Below are 24975 nucleotides of genomic sequence, written 5' to 3' on the forward strand. Positions count from 1 at the left end.
GAGCATCTCTGTACAGGCTGCGGCAGACCGAGGCGCAGGCATGCCTTGGCACACCGTGGCGCCCCCACCTGCAATGCAGCCACGCTCAATGAGTGTGGCACCATCTGTATAAATAATCTAAATAATCTGTGTAGGGGGTATTGTTAATTTAAATACAATTAAATGATTTTATGAGGAAGATGCAAAAAATGTAATCTATAAAATAACAAATCCCCACTCACACAGATCTTACCCTTGCACAGAAGATCCCCATCCTTACATATAATGTGCCAGTCTCTGTATAGTGAGGAGGTACCAGCTACTGGAGTCTGTAGAGAAAAAACCCTATTCTATTACACAGAGATTTACAAACCCTGCTTTTGTCCACTGCTGACCATCTTCACCTTTATCTCCTCTGTATGTTTCCTCTGCATATTCCTTTTCCACCTTAGTGCTGCTGCTGCTGCTGCTGCTGATATACTTCCTGGACTTGTTGTCATCTGATCATCAGACTTGTCCATCAGAGCTAAAGTCACGCCACCTCCACAGGGAGGCTTGCCTCCACTGGCTATTTTTCTCTGTTTTTTATTGGCTGATCATGGTCCAGCGCCAGGTCCAGGAAGCATCTGACTAGCAGAGGTGTGTTTACAATAGAAACCATTGATGGTGAAACAGCAAATGATCTTTGATGGTTGCAAACTATGTAATAGAGAACCATCAATGGTTTCACCAACCAATGGTCATCCCTGTTATTTCATTGACTATCACATGAGCTAATCAGAATTCGGGGGCAGGGCTTTGCTTTGTCAGGGGTGGAGCTATACTCAGTGTCCTTGCACCTTGTAGGGGAAAAAACAGACACATTGGGTGGTTCAGTACCATTGATGGTGGGAAACCTATTGGTTTTTCCCATTGATGACAAAAGTATTCAACAGCTGCTATAAACCATTGATGATTTGGAACCATTAATGGTAGATGGCCATCCCTAGCTCATGGTGTTTCATCTCATGTCTAGCCCTGTATTTCCAGAGAGTGCTGCAATTTTGTTGAGTTTTGCCTATGAAATGATCAGAATAATACAAAGAAGATAGTTATAAGTTATAAATATCTTCTTTGTATTATTATAATCATAATTATAGTCAAAACTCTGCAGTCTGACATGAAGTATGACCTCCCCTGGCTACCCTGACTGCATGTTCCTGGTGCAATCTGCCTATACCTATATATGATTGCTGAAGACTGCTGTTAGTGAGTTTAGTGACAGATACTGAATACAGGTAACTGTGGAGTATAGCTGGTACTGCACACAGATTGATGAAGGCAGTAATAGACGCAAAGGTTGGTACAGTACATGCGGGTTGTAGTTATTGCATGTAGGTATAAAAGACTGTAGCTAGCATCCCACAGAGGTGGAAGCTGCTGGAAGCAGAGAACACCCTGGTGTATTGGATTAGTTCTTGAATACAGCAGAGTGACTGTAGAGAGAGAACTGTACTGGATCAAGTCCACAATGGAGATCAGTGCAGGAGTCAGAGAATAGAGCTACTGATTCTGGAAGCAGGAACTAGTGTAGACAGTTGTACCTGAATAAACAGATGCATGGGAGAAGTTTAAAACGGATGGTGTGGGTCAGCATTGGATACACAGGTCATGTGGAAATGAAACCATCTGTGATAGGCTACAGAGTCAGCTGATTAAAGTAAGTTGGTGGCACCCATGCAGCACTGATGCTATCATCCAGACCTACAGATATGTCTTTAGCAGTGTGGTGCAGTGTATGTTCCCACTATACATACTCTTCTATGGGACCAACTGAACTCTATGGAAGCCAGCTAGCAATACACATACAGCGGCAGGCCTTTCTATGTATACATTGCATTCCACTACATAATGCTGCTATATACAAGAACAATGTAGTGGGACATGTCTGTAGATTATAACAGGTGCACTATGGGAGACTGGCCAGCTGATGAACCATCAGTGCTGGTTATGGTTATACAGTCTGGAAGCCTCCTCTTTGACAATAACACATTAGGATATATTTTTGGATATGAAATAGAATTTTACTTGGCTCTATGGAGCAGATGTATTAATTTACATATTGGAACTGATTGGCTGGTGCCTTTATCACCTTACAAAGTAGACATGATTCCGCACCAGTTCTAAAAGTTCAAAATGAGTAGTAAATAATAATGGAGTACCAGAATACCTGTATGATGTATACGAATAATTCGTATTTTGATAAATGGTTCTGGTGGTGCACCCAGAGTCAGAGACAAACTAGAAAAAAAATGGGTTACAGAAGACTCTTGTGTGGGTGCACTCTTATTTAAGATTTGTTAGTATGAGAAGATTAAAACATAACTTTTATTAATTCATTAATTTAAGAAAAAATCCACACTTAAGTTGTCCACCACAATTAATTCAACTAAATATATTGATACACATATATACAGTTCAGCCCGTCAGCATCTCTGAGAAATGCCATATCTGATTATTGTGGCTGATCAAACTCGAAAAGTTGGGGTGAGTATAATCCACAGCCAACCATTAAAATTTATAGAGCGAGTATTATTGAAAGAAATTAATCAGCAAAAAAATATAGGAAATGTTCTGGTTAGTCTATGTTATTAGACTTCAGGAGGGATGTAGACACTCTGGCTCTACACCCTGATCCTATCCCACCAGCACAAGTTCTGCTTGTATTAATAGGACCTCCAAGGGTCATTGAACTAAAAGGTTATCAGGAGTATAGATCCTTATTAGCATTGACCAATGTCAAATCTGTGACATGTCAGGGAAGACGGTACTTAGGAAAGGTAGCGCAGATTAGTGAAATAGATGAAAGAAATGATTGGAGGAAAATGTGGTGATCCTGCTGTTGGCTTGGAGTCGAGAAGGTCATGAATTACAACACCGGGTATTCTCTGGGGGTCACCCTCACAGATACTGACCCAGCCCACCACCGTTTTGCTTCCAAGATCGGACGAGATCAGGCTCTGCCGGTGGGGTATGGTAGTAATTACTTGGGCCTACTATGGCCAACTCACCAATGAGAGTGCACCTAAACAAGAATGGGGAGAGAGATAGAGGAATGGGCGGATCTGCTGTCTATGTTAGGCACAGGATATACCTGTGGATCATGGATGAGAGTCCGCAGATATATAGAGAAATGAAAAAATGAATGGATTGAAGGAGAAAGCCAGAAAAAGAAACAGAGAAAACAGGAGAGAAGAAAAAAAAGGGGGAGAGAAGAAGGAGAGCTGAATGGAGATTGTGACGAATGTCAGCTTGGTATCACACCAAATTGTTGTCAAAAACAAATATTAATTAGGTATACACCCAAGTAACTGGCAATGTTGGATATATTTGGTAGTTCCTCTATTACAATAGATAGGGTGAGTGTTGGTGCACAGGCTCTGGTAGGTGCTAGTTGTCACACTTATTCACATATATGCTGCAAAAACACAAATGTGTAAATGCTATGTATACCTTGCAGCATGACAGATGAACATAGTGATATTCCTGCCTAGATCCCTAGATAGACCTAAATATGACACTTTATACACAGCTGCAGCACTATAACATCAGGCATGGTGCACAGGCATTAGGGTAATCCACATTCTCAGATATGTTTGGGAGTACCCCTATAAACAGTATAACAGGTAATGGGGGTAGGCAGGCCCCTGCAACAATGGTTGACTGGATACTTATACACTTGCCACTGCTCTAGTTGAAAAGGGCAACAGTAATGGCAATTTGAGAGAAAATGAAAAAATACAAATATTTGAAAAAAAGAGAGAAGTGATGAGAAGAATATAATATGACAGTCACTGCCCCGATCCCTGGGCTGTCCTGATTGGGGCAAAAAAATATATTGTGCCAATTTACTACATTGGTAAATGGAGTCAAATGAAGATAGACAAAAAAAAAGGAAGAGGGGGGGGGGGGCGGGTTTGTTTGTACTGGTCCCTGCCCAGGTCCCTGGGTCAGTCACTGAGTATCAGGATGCAAAATTTACTCCTCAGGTCCTTGGTTGATGTTGGAGTGATTCATGCTGGAATGCTGAAATAGGTCATGCTGAAATGCTGGAAAACGCGTTTCACCCGTCCTGCGGGCTTGTTAACTTCCAATGCTGCTGGTCTAATGTGATAGCTAGGGTTTAAATACCCGTATAAGTGGTTATCAGCCAATGGCTGCTATGTAATTAATTGGCTGAGATCATCCTCAGGCCTCCGCTGTGATCAGCGGAAGTGACGTGTTTAGTCTGGTTGCTAAGCAACCTATGCATCGTACCTTGATAAGAATGTCTTACCAGGAGGGGGAGAGAATGTTGATTACCTCTTTAAGGGTGTCCTCGTTAGTACAGTGTCCTCGTTAGTACAGTGGGTAATACCCTACGGCAGCAAGGATAGCCGCTCGTCTGTTTCTGACATTCAGCCCTGCTGCGCCACGTCACGTAACGGTTTCCGGCGTCTGGTTGCTACGATGCAAAGTGTCCTCAGCTGTGTTAGGTGACGTCATCTTCCACCTAAGGATCGGATAGGGCGTCTGTATTAAGGCGTCCCGTCGCTCGGCAACCGAGCGTTAAGGGACGTTCGGTCTGACAGGCGGGTGGGACTGTGTTAGAGCTCTCAGGGCCAGTCTATTCCGTATGTTGCTGCCTGCTGTCGGGTTAATTGCTAGAACGGAGGTTCACCGGGCTTGATATAGGCCTGGTAATATTATGGACAGGGTTCACTGCAATACTTTGGTTATGGATAAGGAGTATTGATATGTAAACCTGGGTGATGTACATATAGGGGGTGATAAAAGGCGATACATTACTAATTAACTAATACTGGAAATGAAAAGATCAAATAAGTAAATTGTACTGTATATATATCAAATCTGCGACGTGTGCCCTATGTTATATAGTATATATTGCACAGTATACCCTATATAGTACACTGCATATGTACAGTACATGTATAAAACCTACGACGTATAACATATATTATATAGTATATTACATAATACATAATAAGGATAATGAGATAGGACCTTTTGTTGGCTATGTGTTGAAGAGGGCCCCAACCACTGAGCGTTTGGAAAGGGGTGGGGAGTCCTATGTGGTGCCTAGGTGAGAGTGAGTGTAAGAATATGAAGATGTAGTGTTGGGAGTGATGTGAGGTATGTGTGTGTGTCAGATTAGAACTAGATGGTCAGATGTTGAATAAGGTGGTGCAATCCACCGTGAGAGTGAAAGTACGTGTAAGAGGTGTGATGGTGACACTTGATTGGAAAATGTGATAATCGTGTGAGTTGTTATTCACGCTGATGTTGATAGATGTGGGGTTACAAATCACACCCATTGATTATGGGTGTGCGCATGGTAAATGAACACATGGGGGGGGTTTACAAATGGGGGAAGGGAGGGATGGGATAAGTGAAATCACAGGTGAATAATTTTTTTTTTAATATAACAGTGGTCAGTGTGTGGTGAACAATTCATAGTGAGGTAAGTGAAAAACAATGTGGTATGTGGTGCGGATAGGGCTGGTGAGGGGGAAGGAGGGGGTGGGAGGAGAGACAAGGGAATAAAGGGAATAAAAGTTAGAAAATCGGTGTTACTGGTGGATCACCAGTACCTGATTAAGGGGTATGGTCAAGTGCGTGCATGTGCTGCCTGACACTTAAAGAGAGGAGGAAAATTGGATGTTATCCAAGGCAAGATGGTAATTGCAGACATTGCAGGAAAGGTAGATATTTAAAGAAAAGCACCATAATTTATGCTTTCATTAAGGCCCATTGGTCTGTAAGTGTTTAGTTTGAATATCCACTCTGTTTCCTTCTTTAGTAGTTCCTTGGTCAGGTTCCCTCCTCTAATGCCTAACTGGACTTTTTCCAGGCCAAAGACTCTAAGGTCTTTTTGAAAGTCTGTATGGCAGGAATGAAAATGCCTGGCGACCGATGTCAGTTTTTTCATTCGTGTGAGATCACTGGCTGCATTTCGACAGGTTCCCACATGTTCCAGGATCCGCTCCTTAAATTTCCGGGTCGTCATTCCAACATACCTCAAATTACAACTACATTCAATGCAGTAGATCAGGCCTTGTGTGCTACAGTTAAAGAATTGTTTAATAGATATTGGTTGACCGTAGCGATCTGTTATCGTATTTATTTTGGCTATCTGGGGACAGGCTTTGCAGTGTCCACATGGAAAGGAGCCTCTCAGGGTATTAGACCTGATTGTACTGGATTGGAAGTGACTCCGTACAAGGAGGTCTTTGATGTTCCTTGACCTCCTCCAGCTCATTTGAATATTGGTGTCTATCCATGGTGCTAGGGTCTCGTCAAGTTGAAGTATGGGAAGATGTTTTTCAATTGCTTTTTTGATCTGTCTCCATTCCGGGCAGAATGTTCCAATAAACCTGATCTTATCATCTGGTTTATTGGGGGTCTTGGTTGAAAAGATAAGAGTGTTCCATGGTATCTTGGTTGCCTCTTTATAAGCTCTTTTCAGAGATCTTTTACTGTACCCTCTCTCATGCAGCCGGCGAGATAGTTCCTGGCTCTTATGTTTAAATACTTAATCTTCGGAGCAATTTCTTCGGAGTCTGAGGAACTCCCCTTTCGGTATGTTTTCCACCGTTGGTGGGAAGTGTGCACTGGTTTGGAATAACAAACTGTTGGTGGATGTCTCTATCCGAAAAAGTTCTGTGGACAGGCTGCCTGTGGTAGATTTATAGATATTAATGTCAAGAAAGGCTACTTTCTCCTGATTGATGGTGTATGTAAGCCTTATGTTGAGGTCGTTGTTATTGAGGAGCTTGATAAAATCCATTAGGAGATTCTGCTCCCCGTCCCAGATGATAAAAATGTCGTCTATATATCTAAGCCATAGCATGACATGTTCCGTATATAGGTCATTAGTATCGGTAAAGACGTACTTCTGCTCCCACCAGCCCAGAAACAAGTTTGCATATGTGGGCGCACATGCTGCCCCCATAGCTGTACCCCTGACTTGGAGGTAAAATTGTTCCTGAAATGTAAAATAGTTCTTCTCTAAGACGAAGGCAAGTAAGCTGTACAGGAAGTCCCAAAATTCTCCTCGTTCATTATTTTCCAAAAAGAACTTGGTCGCATTCAGACCAGCCTTATGTTCAATACTGGTGTAAAGAGCCTCAACGTCCAGGGTCACCAATAGAAAGCTGTCCTCAAATGTGATATCATGGATCTTCCGGAGTAAGTCTGAGGTATCTCGCAGGTATGAGGGTAATTGTAGGACGTATTCTCGGAGATGTAAATCCAAGAAACGGCTTGGTTGTTTCAGGAGGCCTCCGTTGCCCGACATGATTGGTCTTCCAGGAGGTTTCTTTAAATCCTTATGTGTTTTGGGAAGGAGATAGAAAGTTGGTGTTCTAGGGTGTTTCACTGAGAGATAGGCGTGTTCTTGTTTAGTAATAGTACCTGACGATAGTGCCTCTCCAATGAGATTGGTGTACTCATTCAGAAATCGAGCAGTTGGATTACTAAGTAACCTTTTATAGCAAGTTGTTTGTTTCAATTGTCTCAGTACTTCTGTCACATACATGTCTATCGGCCAGAGCACTATATTGCCCCCTTTGTCTGATGGCTTAATTATCACATCCGTCCATTCTCTTATTTCTCTCAGCGCCTCCCTCTCATCATAAGGCAAATTCTGGGGGAAGTAGTAGTATTTCTGGTCCCTCCGATGTTTAATCAGGTCAAATTCTTTTGAAACCATGTCTAGAAAAACCCTGATTTCTGGGCTTTTGTTGTCTGGTGGAAAGAAAGTCGATTTTACCCTACATTTTGGGCGATCTCTGGGGCCAGCTGCCAAATTTTGTTCGGATTGCAGATCTTCTAGGATTGCCACCATTTCCATGTCCTCTGTATTCAAGTTGGAGTCTCCCTCGGCCTCTTTCGATCTGGAGTTTCGATCACTAAAAAATTTCTTTAGAAGCAGTTTTCTCCCAAAGAGTCGTAAGTCTTTTTCCCACATAAACCGATCAAATGGTTTAGTGGGAGAGAAGGATAGGCCCTTACTCAAAACTTTCTTTACTCAACACTTTCTTTTATGTCACCTTGCACATATCATTGGTTTATCACTTCCTTATGCCTTCTACAGGTTAATACATCTGCCCCTATGTCTGTTGGCCTTATTCATGGCCACATGCATAGCTGTTGCAAGTGACAGATGGTTTTGGGACTACGCATGCACCCAGGCCACAGAACTCATTTGCTGAAATTACACTGCAACCCTGGTCAATGTGCACTGGATGCCATAGGAAGTCTTGGAATTCACTTTTGTACTACCAATACCATTTACTGTAGTTGTTTGAATACAAAGCTCACATTTAAAATATTTACAAATATTGTCTTCAGTGTTCTTTCAGAATATCCAGTCACACGTTTGCACTGATAATACCCCAAAATAGCCCAAAATAAATATGTTTCCCCTGCTTGATGTTACGTTGCTTGTGGATCCTTTATGTTGAATATTCATTATTTTCCCCACTGTACAAAATTTTGTAGTATGGAATTCTGTAGTACCACATAAATAATAGAAAATAATAATAACAATAAAAAAATCATAAATGTTTGCTTTTTATAGTATTTATTTTATTTAATATGAACAGCGAATGTGACTAAGTTCATGCTCATGGTTTAAAACTTTTACCCAGACCGAGGCATACACATTACACTAATAAGTGCATAATCAAATAAATATATATTCTTGTTAGGGTGAGTATATAACTCATTAATTAAATAGGTTACTTTTAAGTTTCACAGTACAGGGACATCATAAATCTATAAATAAACATATCTGCAGTATAATCGACTATATATATATATATATATATAAAAGAAAACCGAAATTGGCACTCCAGACACATCCAAATGAATCACATACCGGCAGGTGGGTGTATGTATGGTCGATGTTTCAGGGACCGTATTACCTTTTATCAAGACATGACTTGATAAAAGTACAGTCCCTGAAACGTCGAACGCACATACACCTGCCTGTGTGTGATTCATTTGGATTTGTCTGGAGTGCTAATTTCGGTTTTCTTCTATATTACACCTAGCCAGAGGTGTTAATGGGGCACCCGACACGCTGTTTTTACAGTTCCTGCGAGTGCCGGACTTTTATACCCTAATATATATATATATATATATACAACCAACAACGGGTGCGGCACTCCATGCGGCGAAATGATCAGAACACTTACAGTTGAAGTAGTGACAATGTTTCAATGTAATTTAATTGTGCATTTTCATCAGGTCAAGTGACTTGACCTGATGAAAATGCACAATAAAATTGCATTGAAACGTTGTCACTACTTCAACTGTAAGTGTTCTGATCATTTCGCCGCATGGAGTGCCGCACCCATTGTTGGTTGTATCTGGTATCTGTGGAGGCACCCAGCGCTATTGTATCTATTATTGGGAGAGCCGGACCCGCATGTTGTTTATATATATATATATATATATATATACTGTGTATATTTATATATATATATATATATATATAAATGAATCTTTATTTAATCTAATTATTTTATCATATATTTCTAGATCCAGCTACTCATAAACAGTTTCTTAAAAAGGAATCTCTTTATATTAATATTATTATTATCATTATTATTATTACTACTGTTGTTATTATTATTATTATTTTCATCATCATCTCCTCCTCCTAAAAATAAGATAGAAGGAGATAGTAAGGATGATAATTCAAGTGAATGTGCTTTAAAGTTAGATATGTATCAATGTTTTTGCATATTTATGCTAATATTTACAGTATATAATGCTTAAATTCTCACTCTTAGGTTTAGTCGTTCATGGATTTGATAGATACTTTTTTTTGCTTACTGATGAACCAGAAGTTTTAAACAACATACCATATGTTGTTTATTTTTTCTGGCATTCATAATTCTTTATTTTTCTGTTTGCAATTTACAGTATGAAAGAAATAATTTCAGTATTTATTATTTATAGATAAAACAATACAATGTTCGCATTTAACAAAATGCATAATCAGTATAAAATAAATCAAAATGAAATTGTAAAAAATCTATATCTATATTAACAAATTATGCATTTTTTTTAGAATTTATATATTTGTAGCAAAATACAACTTCTGCAATGTTTGTAAATGTTTTTATACTCAGACAAAAAAATCAGCTATAATTACCCTACTTGATAAAGACATACCTTATGGATGTTAAATGTTGACAGTTAAAATTCCAGATCTACTTTAGGTTTTGAAAATGATATACAGTATAGACCCAATGATCACATAACTTTAGGGGTGGATTGGGATGGAAAATCAGCCCAGGAAATTTGTGAAAGCAGTCCTAATAGGGTGGGTCTCTTAAGGGGGTGGGTTCTTTTGAGGGGGCGGAATCTTGCCTCATTGCCAAACCGCCAAGACTGGTTTTGGATTTTTTTTTTTTTTAACTGACAAATTAGCTAAAATCACACAATTTTGACCTTTTTTTGTTCCTAGAATATTGTTAACCTAAATAATAACCCTTTCAGACTTTGGACCCAGGAAACTGCCTTGTCTAGCAAGCCAGTAAGTTCCTGTGTTTCACCCCATCTCTGGCAAAGAGTTTGCTTTTAGACATACCAAAATGTGTGAGGGGCTATTACATTAATTTCCTCTCATTTCTAGTCAATGTTGACCACCTCACAGCTCACAATATTGTTCACCTATGTCTACAGCGAGCTGACTGGCTAAATGAAACAATAGAGCTGTGGCAAAAACAAGGCATTATGCAATATGTAGTTTCCGCTGTCCACTCTCTTTGTCTGGCTGCTCTGACATCTCTCATGCCTGCCATATACCGCTAGTTGTTGCAGTAGCTGCAGCAATAATTGGCTTCTCCTGCTGCGTCCTGGGCTGCTACAGAAGGAGCTGCATGTAGTCTCTCCAACCACTGCCCAATTGGAGCTAAGCTGTGATTGTGGTTGCGGCTATCCAGCCTGGTGCACGGTTTACACTGGCCCAGCAGAGTGGGGCCTGGGGGTGGCTGGTCTGGAACTGTCCCAGTATCATGGTGGGCCACCCCAGCCCTGCGATAAATTCATTTATATATAATTTAATCATGAAGCTTTAAGTTTTACTAATATGTCATCTTTATTCATTATGTGAATGTTATGTTCTTTAAATCCCATATATTATAAACACAATTCATTCAGAATCTGCTAAAGATTTGTCCCCATTTTAAAAAATAAAGATTTTGCTATATAAGAATTTGGGTCTTTCCAAATAAATCCATGCTAGTAGGGCCATTTTCAGGTGTTACAGGAACACAATAAACACTGTATATCAGTAAATCTAAGCATATAAACATACATACTTTTTTTTCTAGCAGATTTAGTTTGTAATATGTTTTGAAAAATAGCAAGTAATTCTGTGAACATTCCTTGATAATGATGGAGTACAAAATGTGCATTACCCAATTAAGTATTTTTTTCTACCCTATCTAGAAGATACTAGACATATTGTACTCCTGTCAGATCTGGATTTATTGGTGCCTTGGAGGATGACTGGGATTCAGAGGTAAAAGCTGTATGCTCACTCTAGCAACTGGAGGAGTGGTCCCTCTGGCTCAGATGGGATGAAAGCTAGAGAGGTGCCCAGGCAGATGGTGGTGGTAGGGGACTCTATCATTAGGAAGGCAGATAGGGCAATCTGCTACCGGGACTGTGATCGCCGTACGGTCTGTTGTCTCCAGGGTGCTCGGGTACGGCACATCGTGGACCGGGTAGATAGATTGTTGGGAGGGGCTGGGAAAGACCCGGCGGTCTTGGTGCACATTGGCACAAACGACAAAGTTAGTGGTAGGTGGGATGTCCTTAAGAAAGATTATAGGGACTTAGGCCAGAAACTAATAAAAAGGACATCTAAGGTAATTTTCTCCGAAATATTACCAGTGCTATGCGCTAGCCCAGGGAGACAGAGGCAGATTAGGGAGGTAAATGTGTAGCTCAGGGACTGGTGTAGGAAAGAGGGGTTTGTATTCTTGGAACACTGGGTGGACTTCTCAGGCGCCATCTTTTTTCTCATGACAGATTGCACCTGAATGAGGAAGGGGCTGCGGTTCTGGGGGGTAGGATGGTTAGTATGTTGGAGGAGCTTTTAAACTAGGAGCCTGGGGGAAGGGTTTAGCTAGAAACTATGGGTCATGCAGCGAGTATAGTAGGGATGGTGGTAGTGAGATAAATGGAGGTGGAGAAGGGGGGAGGCAAAGTACAGCCGGTAAGGGTATTTACATGGGTTCTATTAAGGGTGTTAAGTAAGGTATTGCTAAAGCATTAAATAACAACAATTATGTGTAATCATTACAGACTATAGAAAATGTTGTATGGGACTTAAGGGAAAATTCTTATGTCAGGGCGATGAATTTAGAGGGGAACATTAAGTTGACCAAAGAGAAACGTAAGGTGGGCAATACTAAGTACGGCTGGGTTGGAGAGGGAGCGAGAAGGATAGTCTGTATCAGTAACTCTACGGATGCACTAGTTAACCAGGATGGGAAATCTTTAGGAAAACAAACAAATAAAGGAACCAATAAACTAAAATGTATGCTTGCAAACGCAAGACGTCTAGCAGGTAAAATGGGGGAATTGGAATTGTTAGCATCAAAGGCTGAGTTTGACATCATAGGTATAACGGAAACATGGTGGGACGACTCTCATGACTGGGTTGCTAACTTGGAGGGGTATTCTCTTTTTAAGAGGGACAGGGCTAACAAAAGAGGAGGAGGTGTATGTCTTAATGTTAAACCATCACTTAAACCATACCTAAAGGTGGTTACTTATGAGGAGACTGGCGATAATGTGGAGTCACTATGGGTAGAAATCTCAAGTGGGGGAATTGATGCAAAAAAACTAGTCATAGGCATGTGCTACAAACAGCCGGATATTAGCATACATGAGGAAGAACAACTATTGCAGCAAATCAAAACGGCTGCGGGATTGGGGGACATCCTTGTCATTTGGGATTTTAATTACCCAGATATAAACTGGAGTAATGATTCATGTGCTAAAGCGAGGGGCAGCAGGTTCTTAAATATGGAGTCAAATCCCCATAGGAGGGGGAAAAGAAAGAGAAACCAGATACATTTAAGGTGCACTCATCCAACTACTGAATCATTAATACAATTATTATTATGACACATACAGTGTATATCCCCAATAGTAGTATCAAGTAAGGGCTTAAATGCTCAGTAACCTTAATTACTATAGAGGTTTGTTTAATTATATATTTATACGGGACTCAAATGTCCTTTATTGAAAATAGAGCGAAATATTAAAATTCATAGAATAAAGAACAGTAAATAGAGGGTGACAGAAAGTAAACTAATGTGAATAAAGATTTAAAAAACAAAGCTAATGTGTTTCTCCCTTCATTTATTTTATTGTGTTTATTACAGTTGTGCACTCACATACATATATTTGCGCAGCACTGTAACAGTGCTATACTTATATGAGACCTGCAGTTTTTATATTCATTTGAGCCTACTATGCTGTAATAGAGGGAGATATGCTGTCTTGCTAGAAAGTTGCAAACTGTTACATCAATTGTAACCAAGTTTTATTTAAGTAAGAATATGCAACAAAAGATCTCCACTCCTGCCCCTAAGGCTGTGAAAATGGTTACTTGATTCTAATATTATAAATTATGAGCCTTTGAACCTTGCATGCGTGCATGTGAATCCCTATAATAGGGTTTAATGAGAAATAATCATAGGCACTCCAACAGATTCACAACATAATACATAATTCTCGGTGCGGGTTACTCTCCAGACCTGGTTAAAGGCCTTGCCTGACCAGTACTGAAACTTTTAGGTTCTTAAATATGTTTAGGGATCACTACTTGTCTCAATTAGTCAAGGACCCAACTAGGGGTAAAACTACCCTGGATATAGTAATTACTAATAATGTGGACATTATATCAAACACTAAAGTTGTGGAGACTTTGGGTAACAGTGATCACTATATGATCACATTCGATATCAGTTTTAGGAAACATGGCTACAGGGGTTCCACCAAAGCTTTTAACTTTAGGAAGGCTAATTTCAGTATGCTTAGATGTGCACTTAACGACATAGAGTGGGAGGTTCTGTTTAATAACAAGAACACTTTGGAAATGTGGGATGTTTTAAAAGGGTTGCTTGATAGTAATATTCATAACTTTATTTCCATTTAAATGCTTTCATAGCATTTAAATCCAATGGAAAGGAGGAGTCTTTCAAGTATTACAAGGAGTGTAATAAGAAATGCAAAATAGCAATAAGAGCAGCTAAAATGGAAAATGAAAAGCAAATTGCTATAGAGAGTAAAACCAATCCTAAAAAGTTTTTTTAAATACATAAACGGTAAAAGGTTAAAAAGGAGAATATAGGTCCATTAAAAGATGAATTAGGAGAATTGATAAATGAAGACGAAATAAAAGCGGAAATACTGAACAAATTCTTTTCATCAGTATTCATCAGTGAAGAACTGATGGTGGGAGTAGAGCATAACAATTATGACAGCAATGATTCATGGTTAGATACTTGTTTAAGCAAAGAAGTAGTCTGGGAGAGACTAAGCAAAATTAAGATTAATAAATCACCTGGTCCTGATGGACTTCACCCGAGGGTTCTTATGGAGCTTGTTCACAACTAGCACGACCCCTATACTTGAATTTCAATAGTTCAATTAGATCAGGCATGGTACAGAAGGATTGGCGTATAGCTGAGGTAGTGCCATTATTTAAAAAGGGATCCAAAAATCTTCTGGGAAACTAGAGACCAGTTAGTTTAACATCTATAGTGGGGGGAATATTGGATGGAATTCTAAGGGACGTCATACAGGAGTATCTAAAGTCCGCTAGGATTATTAGCAAGAACCAGCAAGGGTTTGTGAGGGACAGGTCATGTCAGACTAACTTAATTAGCTTCTACGAGGAAGTGAGCAATAATCTTGATCAAGGAAAAGCAGTGGATGTGGTCATCCTAGATTTTGCAAAAGCCTTCGATACAGCTCCTCACAGGAGACTGATGATCAAATTAAAGGAGATTGGCCTAGGAAAAACTATTTGCACATGGATAAGCAGCTGGTTGGATAGCAGGGTACAGCGAGTAGTGGTCAACGGGAAGTCCTCAACCTGGTCCCCAGTAGTCAGCGGAATACCACAAGGGTCCATACTCGACCACTACTGTTCAACATATTTATCAATGACCTAGAAATAGGCCTGGAAAGCACAGTGTCAATCTTTGCAGATGATACTAAACTGTGTAAGGTAATTAATTCAGAATTGGATGTGGAGTCCTTGCAGAATGATCTATGTAAACTTGAACTCTGGGTGTCTAAATGGAAAATGAGGTTCAATACAGACAAATGCAAGGTTATGCATTTTGGGACTAAAAACAAACTTGCATCCTACATATTAAATGGGGAACGCCTAGGGGAAACACAGTTGGAAAAAGATTTGGGGGTATTCATTGATAATAGGCTTAATAACCGTACACAATGTCAAAACGCAGTAAAGAAGGCAAGTAAGGTGCTAGCGTGCATAAAAAGGGTAATTGAGACAAGGGACTCGGATGTAATCATGCCGCTGTATAAGGCACTGGTATGTCCGCACCTGGAATATTGTGTTCAGTTTTGGGCACCATTGTATAAAAAAGACATCAGTGAACTCGAAAGTGTTCAAAGGTGAGCTACTAAATTGATTAAAGGCCTAGAAGTACTGGACTATAAGGAAAGACTTACTAGGCTGAATATGTATACACTAGAAATGAGGCGCCTAAGAGGAGATATTATTAATATCTTCAAATATGTATGTCAGGAATCGGCGTTCAGTTGCGTCTCACTTACCAGCGCGCTGGTGTGCAGGCCTCCGGAGATCATGGCCCCAGATGCGGCTGCATGTATGCGCTGACCGCGAGCGCCATCTCCCGTGTCGCTGAGTACCCCTGACTCCGGTCCTGTGTGTGTATTCCACTGTGTGCCGGCATCCGGCCTGTATGGCATGACACCTGCACTCAGCTGATCCCGGTATCCAATCCAGTGCTGTGCTTCCAGCCAGAGTTCAGTGACCAATCACTACAGAGCAAGGGGTATAAGTTCCAGTCCATGGCTCACTCACATCGCCTCGGACAACGAGTCACATACAGTGTGCCTAGTTCTCCTGGTTCCTGTGTTCCTGTTTCCAGTGTTTCCCTGTGGTTATCTTCATTGTTCCAGTTACCCTTTCTACAGCTCTCATGTTACTCCGGACTCCAGCTACATTCAGCCACAAACCCATCAGCAGTAAGATACTCTTCTCAGGTGTTCATTTCATTACCTTACCTGTGCACTTCGTTATCTGTTATGATCCTGATACTCAGGTCAGGGGAGATCTTATATGGTGGGACCTGAGTACCAGGACGTAATGCTGGGAAAGGGAAATGGAATGGGAATAGCCCCTGGCACCCTATCTCCGTTGTCTCACCCGTGCTGTCAGTACACTCTTGCGAGACTATGGTTTCTTGGGCCCATGGCTGCCGCGTTTGAAGGGCGGATTACGTCTGCCCAACTCCGATGCCCCCTCAGGTCTTAATGAGAGACAAAGAGTGAACTGAGACAGGGTGATAACAAGGGGCCCTCTAACTAAACAACAAGGCCAGGGGCTACTGGCAAACCTGAAACTAAAAGTATGCGCGGATTACCGCCAGGGAAAAGAACAACCAAAATATTCCACTTGTCCACTCTCCTACATGGCACCGCCGAGTACCGGAGAGTACAATGGAAGCGGAAACCTCCGCAGATGCACCAGTACAATGAAACAATACTAAATTGGCCTAGGCCGCAACATGCGGCAGGCTGCCACTCACGAAACCAAGAGAGAACCTCAATCGACTGCCACAGGTAACTTTGGACAAGAAGAACTCCTTGGGACCAGGTGACTAACTCCAAGATTCAGGAACTCAGAGAACTGGAGGGACCGGACACAGCTAACCAGGAACAGACGTTCACCAAACATGAGCAGCATGCAGGAAGCTATCACCGGCGTCTATGTGAGGCACTGAGGAGGCATTTAACAGGGAACCCTCCAATCAGAGTACAGAGCCTAATTACAATAAATGTCGTGCAGCTGCCTTGCTGCACGACCAGAGAAACATGTGTGAACACTTCAATAATCAACCCTGCAACGGGGAACGCGGTCCGCCTGTGGCGTCCCCGTTGCTAAGGTCCTGGCGGCTCGGCGCCCAGTGTCCTAGCGTTGCTAGGGACCCGGCGGCTCAGCGCGCACGGCGTCCTAGCATTGCTAGGGACCCGGCGGCTCAGCACGTACGGCGTCCATAGTTGCTAGGCGCCGGGCAAGGAGGAAGCCCCGGACCGCGGCGCCTAACAGTACCCCCCCCCTTGAGGAGGGGTCAACGAACTAATAAAGCCAGGTTTCAGAGGAAATTCTTGACAGAATAATCTCTTGAGTTTAGGGGCATGTAGATCCTTATCCAGGACCCAAGACCTTTCCTCCGGACCATAGCCTTTCCAGTGAACAAAAAAATAAAGCCGGCCCCGGGAAACTTTTGAATCTAAAAACTTCTCAACCAAGAACTCCTGTTGTCCCTGCACATCCACCGGAGACCTACCCTGGGGAGACCTCCAAGGAAATCTCCTGGAAGAAAAATACTGTTCCAATTCTGAGAGATCTTGGCAAGCGTAGCCGAAAAGCAACTGGATTGACCTTCTTAATGATAAGGAATGGTCCAATAAATTTGGGTCCCAATCTAGCCGAGGGTTGTCGGAGCTTTATGTTGTGAGTTGACAACCACACCTTATCTCCCACCTTAAAAGTGCAAGGACGTCGGAGCCTATCAGAGAATTTCTTTTCTCGGAAGGCAGCTATTTTCAGGGCAAGGTGCACTCTTCTCCAAATAGTTTTGAGATGGGAGGTTAAGGTCAAGGAGGAGACTGGAGAATGATGGAAAAAAGAGTTGGCTCTAGGATGAAAACCAAAGACTGGAAAGAATGGGGACTCCTTGGTGGAGGAATGACAGGAGTTATTATAAGCAAATTCGGCTAAAGGAAGAAATTCAGACTAATCATTCTGGAGTTTGGCCGAATACAAGCGTAAATATTGTTTTAATGACTGGTTGACTCGTTCGGTTTGCCCGTTAGACTGTGGATGGTAACCAGATGTTAAAGACAGTTTCATATTCAATGAGGCACAAAAACGTTTCGAGAATCGTGCGATAAATAGCGGACCCCGATCAGAGACAATATCAGTGGGCAAACCATGGAGCCTAAACACATGGCGGAGGAACAAAACTGCCAACCCTTGAGCAGAGGGTAATCGGGGAAGAGCAATGAAATGAGCCATTTTACTAAAACGGTCCACTACCACCCAAATGACTCGACATCCGGCTGAAAGGGGAAGGTCCACCACGAAATCCATGGATATATGAGACCATGGCCTGAGAGGAACGGCTAAAAGTATGAGTTGCCCGATCGGCAATGAACGAGGGACCTTATGCTGTGCACAAACCTGACAGGAGTGGACAAATTCTTTTACGGATTTAGAAAGACTAGGCCACCACACCGAGCAAGAGACCAGCTCCGAGGTCTTAGTGATACCTGGATGACCAGAGACCTTGTTGTCATGAAACTCAGCTAAAACAGTGCCTCTCAAAAATTCAGGGACAAAAAGACGACCAGCAGGAATAAGTCTAGGAGCCTGGTGTTGAAGCTGGTTTAACTGAGTAAATAAATCCTGTGTGAGGCCTGCCCGGATGACTGAAGATGGAACTATGGGGGTAGTAACAGGATTGCTATTGTGAACCGGAAGAAAGCAACGTGACAGGGCATCAGCTTTCGTATTCTTGGAACCAGGCCTGAAGGTGATAATAAACCTGAAACGAGTAAAAAACAATGCCCAACGTGCCTGCCAAGCATTAAGCCGTTTAGCTGACTCAATATATTGCGGATTTTTATGGTCAGTAAATACTGTAATAGTATGCCTAGCTCCCTCCAGCCAATGCCTCCACTCCTCGAAAGCCCATTTTACTGCCAGTAATTCTCGATTACCAACGTCATAGTTGGATTCTGCGGAGGAGAATTTCCTGGACATGAAGGCACAAGGATGTAACTCCTGAGACTCCAAATCTTCCTGAGAAAGGATAGCCCCCACTCCAACCTCTGAGGCATCAACCTCAACAATAAAGGGGAGCTCCGGATTAGGGTGTCTGAGGACAGGAGCCGAGACAAAGGCCTGCTTCAAGGCCCGAAAGGCAGACTCAGCTTCAGGCGACCAACTGGAAGGATCCGCTCCTTTTTTAGTCAAAGCTACTATAGGAGCGACCAGGTCATAAAAGGTATGAATGAACCGCCTATAATAATTTGCAAACCCTAAAAAGCGCTGAATTGCTTTTATATTAGTGGGTTGCGCCCAATTAAGGATGGCCTGAAGTTTTTTCGGTTCCATAAAAAATCCCTGGGGAGAAATAATATACCCCAAGAAGGACACTTCTGTGATGTGAAAATCACACTTCTCAAGCTTAACGTATAAATGATTCTCTCGTAATTTTTGAAGAACCTGATGCACCTGGGCAACATGTTGTTCCATAGACTCAGAGTATATCAAAATGTCATCTAAATAAACGACCACGAACTTCCCAAGGAAGTCACGGAGAACATCGTTGATGAGGTCTTGAAATACCGCAGGAGCATTAGACAGGCCAAACGGCATCACCAGGTATTCATAGTGACCCGACTGAGTGCTGAAAGCCGTATTCCACTCATCCCCAGATCTTATTCGGATGAGGTTGTAAGCTCCCCTAAGATCGATTTTTGAAAAGATCACGGCGGAGCGTAACTGATCAAAAAGCACTGAAATCAATGGTAAAGGATAGGTGTTCTTAACAGAAATTTTATTTAGAGCCCGAAAATCAATACATGGTCTGAGTGTCCCATCTTTTTTCTCAACAAAGAAAAAACCTGCACTCAACGGAGATTTCGAAGGCCTAATAAAGCCTTTTTTCAGGCTTTCCTGAATGTAATTATTCATGGCCGTGGTTTCTGGCCCGGACAGGGCATATAATCTCCCCTTGGGCAAAGTGGCACCCGGTACTAACTCTATCGCACAGTCATAGGACCGATGGGGAGGCAGAATGTCCGCATTGCCTTTTGAGAACACATCGGCAAAATCTTGATATTCCACAGGAATAAGTTCTGGGACGACTGCCGCAACCCGGACTGGATGGGGAAATCATTCCTTAACACAAAAAGGACCCCATTGGGAAATCTCCCCAGACCGCCAATCTATGGTGGGATTATGAAAGGCAAGCCAGGGGTGACCCAAAACTACAGGAACTGCCGGACATTGTGTAAGGTAAAATTTTATGTCTTCTGAATGTAAGGCCCCCACTGTCAATAATACTGGAGGTGTGCGGTGAGTAATTATCCCATTGGAAAGCGGACCCCCATCCAAGCCGTGCATGGTAATACGTTTATCCAATTGTATCTGTGAAATGCCTAAAGCCTTAGACCAAGCTAAGTCCATAAAATTTCCTGCAGCTCCACTGTCGACGAAGGCCGACACCAATGAACTGAGGCTGCCAAAGGAAATCTTAACAGGAACTAAAAGAGAATCATTTGAGGAGATAAGCTGCAGACCCAAGTGAACCCCCTCACAATTCACTTGGTCAGAGCGTTTCCCGACTTATTCGGGCAGTTACGAGCAATATGTCCTTTACCACCACAATACAAACAAAGACCAGACGTTAATCTTCTGGTTCTTTCCTCTGGGGACAGCCGGGAGAAACCCATCTGCATGGGCTCCTCGATGTCCTCAGGAAAGGTATAAACACAAGGATTAGGTCTAAAAGTTGTTCCTCTTTCAGCCCTCCGCTCTCGGAGACGACGATCTATTTTAATAGCTAGCTCCATGAGTTTGTCAAGAGTCTCAGGAGCGGGGTACTGAAGGAGACTGTCTTTAATAAGTTCAGACAAACCGAGGCGAAACTGACTGCGCAGGGCCGGGTCATTCCAGCCACAGTCGTTCGACCAACGGCGAAATTCGGTACAATACACCTCTGCTGGATTTTTGCCTTGTTTAAGGGCACGCAGGTGACTCTCAGCTGAAGCCTCTCTATCTGGGTCATCATATAACAGGCCTAAAGATTTAAAAAAGGCGTCTACTGACAACAAGGCAGGATCATCTGTTCTTAACCCAAACGCCCAGGTCTGAGGATCACCCTGGAGCAATGACATAACTATCCCAACCCGCTGAGACTCAGTACCAGAGGAACGAGGCCTTAAACGAAAATAAAGCTTACAAGCTTCCTTAAAATTAAAGAAATCTGTTCGGTTACCCAAAAAACGGTCAGGTAAATGCATTTTTGGTTCTAGGACCACACTCGGGGAGGCTCGCAAAAGATCTTCCTGCGATTTCACCCGAAGAGTAAGGTCCTGAACCATCTGAGTTAGTTCTTGAATTTGGTTGACCAAAAGCTGACCGGGATTCGGCCCTAAAACTGCCGGATTCATGAAGCCGAATTTTAGACTAACCAAAACAAAGAATGGAAAAAATGAAACACCTTTTTTTTTTTTTTTTTTTATGTTTTGGGCCGGTGATAATGTTATGATCCTGATACTCAGGTCAGGGGAGATCTTATACGGTGGGACCTGAGTACCAGGACGTAATGCTGGGAAAGGGAAATGGAATGGGAATAGCCCCTGGCACCCTATCTCCGTTGTCTCACCCGTGCTGTCAGTACACTCTTGCGAGACTATGGTTTCTTGGGCCCATGGCAGCTGCGTTTGAAGGGCGGATTACGTCTGCCCAACTCCGATGACCCCTCAGGTCTTAAAGAGAGACAAAGAGTGAACTGAGACAGGGTGATAACAAGGGGCCCTCTAACTAAACAACAAGGCCAGGGGCTACTGGCAAACCTGAAACTAAAAGTATGCGCGGATTACCGACAGGGAAAAGAACAACCAAAATATTCCACTTGTCCACTCTCCTACACGGCACCGCCGAGTACTGGAGAGGACTATGGAAGCGGAAACCTCCGCAAATGCACCAGTACAATGAAACAAACTAAATTGGCCTAGGCCGCAACATGCGGCAGGCTGCCACTCACGAAACCAAGAGAGAACCTCAATCGACTGCCACAGGTAACTTTGGACCAGAAGAACTCCTTGGGACCAGGTGACTAACTCCAAGATTCAGGAACTCAGAGAACTGGAGGGACCGGACACAGCTAACCAGGAACAGACGTTCACCAAACATGAGCAGCATGCAGGAAGCTATCACCGGCGTCTATGTGAGGCACTGAGGAGGCATTTAACAGGGAACCCTCCAATCAGAGTATAGAGCCTAATTACAATAAATGTCGTGCAGCTTTCAAGTACTATTGGAGTTCTGTTTATATCATCTGCATTCAGTATCAAGTTGTTTTACATTTTACTGCAAGAGACTTTCAGTTGTTTCGATTCAGTTACTTATCATTGTTTTCTACTTTGCCGGTTTTCAGTTTATTCAGTGTTATACCATCTGCTCTGTGCTAATAAACAACAGCGCATATGCGCAGGACTTTTATATTGCCTCCACGCTTTGTACATGGCACCAACACTGACCCACTAGCACCCCCACCAGGGACAGACACAACCAGAGACCTGACAATATAAAGAGACATCACAAAGAGTTATCAGAGGAATTATTTATTAAAAGAACACAGTTTAGGACACGTGGGCACCCGCTGCGACTGGAGGAGAGAAAGTTCCAAACGCAACAGAGGAAAGGATTCTTCACTGTTAGGGTAATCAGGATGTGGAATTCCCTGCCAGGGAAGGTGGTAATGGTGGACTCTGTAATTGGATTTAAAAAAGGAATGGATACATTTCTGAATGAAAAAGCTATCCAAGGTTATGATACTTAAAATATCAACATGCTTAATCCGGAGGTAACATGAGTTATAGTAGCTAACTAGTCATAAAACATTATTTAGCAAGTATGTAGAATCATCACAACTTAAAACAGGTTGAACACGATGGGCAATATGCCTCTATTCAACCTCAAATACTATGTTACTATGTTACTATGGTGAACTTGGAATATCAGACAGAGCTTGGAAACACTTGAGCCAGACTGGATTTAGTGAACTGGGTTGGAACCAGTAAACTTGGAATATAGGTGTGTCCTTTTGCTTTGATACCTTGATGGATTTGCATTGTGGCATACAACGCATGGCATAGTTGGATGCGTGTAAATGCACAATCCCACTTTGCATACAGTACCATGGTTGCTTGTGCATGCATGTGGCTGCCAATTAAAGTCAAAGTGCCCTTGGTGGCCATAGGCAGTGGTGGCACAAAGCTCCTGCTGCCTGATACAAGAGGGGCAGCTGATGGCACATGTTCGGTATGTGCAGTGGGGTGCTGTGTTCCTGCTGCCCATAGAGTATTTTTAACCCCATCACTGGCCTTGGCGTTCACAGGAGCATGTATAAACTATGCATGCTCCCACTTTACCAAGTAAAAGTGTCCTTCGCAGCTGTGGCCAGCATGGGAGTGAAGCCCACACTGCCTGATACTAGAGGGGGGGTTGGCAGCACATGTTCAGTGCAGGCAGTGGTGTGCTGTGTTACCGCTGCCCATCATTTTAATCCCATTGCTAGTTTGGCATTCGCAGGAGCATGTGAAAGCAGGCTCGCGTGAATATTAGTTGCAGAACGGGAGCCTTCCATTGCGCTGTGCCATGATGCATTCACCACCAGGACACAGGGCGATTTTTGACAAAGATGTGTTAGGACACATATGTTTATCAAACAGAGCTTGGAAACACTTGAGTTGGACTGGATTTGGTGAACCGGGCTGGAACCGATGAACTTGTAACATGTTAAACAGATCTTGGAAACATTTGAGCTGGTGACCCGGGCTGGAAGTGGTGAACTAGGAATAAACCAGACAGATCTTGGTAACATTTGAGCCAGAATGCATTTGGTGAACCAGGCTGGTTCCATTGAACTTGGTATATATCAAACAGAGCTTGGAAATACATGAGCCAGACTGGATCTGGTGAACCAGGCTGGAACCAATGAACTTGGAACATATAGGACATTGCTTGGAAACATTTGAGCTAGACTGTATCCAGTGAACTGACCAGGAACAGAACAGTCTCTCGAGATATTATGCTAATCTCTGGCATCACTGAATGGCAGATTCTGGCCAAAGTCTGTGTTGCTCTTAGACTGGATTCAGTGCAGCTTGAAACTGGAGCTATTTGTTATGCACACCAGTGCCTGCAGGAATGTACTGGTGTTTGAATTGTTATGCACACCAGTGCCTGCAGGAATGTACTGGTGTTTGAACTGTTATGCACACCAGTGCCTGCAGGAATGTACTGGTGTCTGAACGGATAGGTATGCAAAACAAATGAACTCACAGACAGACTGGGGAATATGACATTACGTACACAGAAGGTGATAGGGTAACAAAATAACACAAAGTGAACAGAGAAGCCCAGAGGCTAAGAAACTGGGTGTCTCCCTAGTATTAGTAATGCTCAGATGGGAAAAGCAAGATGTTGTGTTTTAATACGTAGAGAACCCGAAATGCTGTTGCTAAGGGCAACAGCAAAACCCTAAAGGGTTACCAACGGGTGTGGCAGTAAACTCCTTGGTCAGAGATGGAATGATAGACACAAGGAGAGTCTCCACAATCCTAATCCTCACTTGCAGTGCACAGGTTCAGCTTACTGCCACTAAACTGACACCTGACACCTTGCACAGTGAGACAGGATTTAGGCAGGCTAGTCTTAGACTACAGCCGCAAACTTGCTAAGTTCACAGAGTAGTAAAAGAACCCCAGCAAGCTAAACGACTGACTCCAGTCTTACTGCTAGGTCTGGATTGGCAGAGTGTAGTACCAAATCCCCAGGCCTATTTGCAGTAAGCAACAACAAATACAAAGCTACACAGTACTGGCTAACTTTCAGGTACT

General features: G+C 42.6%; 1 pseudogene; it reads right to left on the reverse strand.

The window, feature by feature from the left end:
* Positions 1-2884: 2884 nt before the first annotated feature.
* On the reverse strand, positions 2885-3003 carry LOC134950734 (5S ribosomal RNA; annotated as a pseudogene).
* Positions 3004-24975: the final 21972 nt, after the last annotated feature.

Source organism: Pseudophryne corroboree, chromosome 1 (assembly GCF_028390025.1).
Source record: "Pseudophryne corroboree isolate aPseCor3 chromosome 1, aPseCor3.hap2, whole genome shotgun sequence".
Taxonomy (NCBI): Eukaryota; Metazoa; Chordata; class Amphibia; order Anura; family Myobatrachidae; genus Pseudophryne; species Pseudophryne corroboree.